This window comes from Chrysochloris asiatica, unplaced genomic scaffold (genome assembly GCF_000296735.1).
Source record: "Chrysochloris asiatica unplaced genomic scaffold, ChrAsi1.0 scaffold00546, whole genome shotgun sequence".
In the NCBI taxonomy this organism is placed as follows: domain Eukaryota; kingdom Metazoa; phylum Chordata; class Mammalia; order Afrosoricida; family Chrysochloridae; genus Chrysochloris; species Chrysochloris asiatica.
Genome location: NW_006409064.1, coordinates 543,486 through 544,860, shown reverse-complemented (window position 1 = coordinate 544,860; position 1,375 = coordinate 543,486).

The window sequence follows — 1,375 nt, the reverse complement described above, 5'->3', positions numbered from 1 at the left end:
AAAACAAAACAAACTTCATCCACCAAATCTTGAGGAACAGGAGAATGCTTGTAGGGCCAGAGGAGATCTCAACTTGGATTATTCATTTAGTAATCATTCTTTGGAAAATATTTTTCTGAATATTCACTGTGATGAAATAGTAGGTCAGAAATAGGAAGAAAATTTACTTCTAGAACTAGATGATGGTTGGCTTCCACATTCACTGCTCTGCCTGGGATTACAATAGCTGGTCCAAGATCGGATGGGAGAAAAATATAAAGTAGAAATCATATTCTTATTTTTTAAAAAGTCAGACAAATTGGAAAAGTAGAGAGCAGATGAATCCCTGGGACTATTATCCTGAAACACTCTGTAGACTTAGAAATGAGATCACCATTTAGCGAGATAGCAGCATCACACAAAATAAAGGTTATTTATAAGATTGGTGCTGTACTTAAAAACCATTAGTATGGGACCAAAAGTTCAACAATTACTCAAAAGCAAAGATGAGAAGATAAGGGGACAGGGAAACTAGAGTACTAGAAAGGGAACAACTGAACACAGTGAAAGAGAATGTTGATACGTTGTGATAAATGGAACTAATATCAAACAACTTTAGTGGAAACTGTTCAATGGAAACCTAACTAGCTGCGCAAGCTTTCATCAAAAACTAATTTTTCGTATTAAAAAAAATACTGTTTAAAAATAATTTGCTTCTAGATTACCCAAAAGGAAAGACAGAGCTGTGCATTGGTCAAGTATAACTGCTGAACAGAGAATCCAGTCTGAGAATTTCAGGGCTATTCTTCCTAAATCAGAGCTCTATCTAATCCATGCATCTATGTCTGTCCTGAATAGAATTGTTTTTGTTGTTGTTAAGTGCCATCGAGTCAATTCTAACACATAATGACCATGTATAAGGTTTCCTAGGAGCAGCTGGTGAGCTTGAACCACTGACTTTGCTGGTCTGATGCATTAACTCACAGCACCACACCAGGACACAATTTCTTGTTATGTGTTTAATAAGACCCTATTGTTTTTAAGGCATAATAACATGAGCCATAGGGTATAATACAAAGAAGCACAGGTTATAGTTTCTGCTTTGAGCTAGTATTTAGTGATACAATGGACATATCATAGTGGGATAAACTGGACATATCATAGTGACTGCACTAGTTAGAGTACATTCTTTTTGTAATACAGTACAACAAATCTTTTCTCTGAATCATCCTTTGAGTCTATATCTGAAAGAAGAATCCATTCATTGAGTAATGTATAAAGTATTTTTTGCTTGCAGAACAAACCATGAATAAAACTTATATGGGAAATATCCTTTATTTTATTAAAAAACAAAGTATTAAAAAGTCCTCCTACTCTTGCCTAAGGAGCTCTGGTT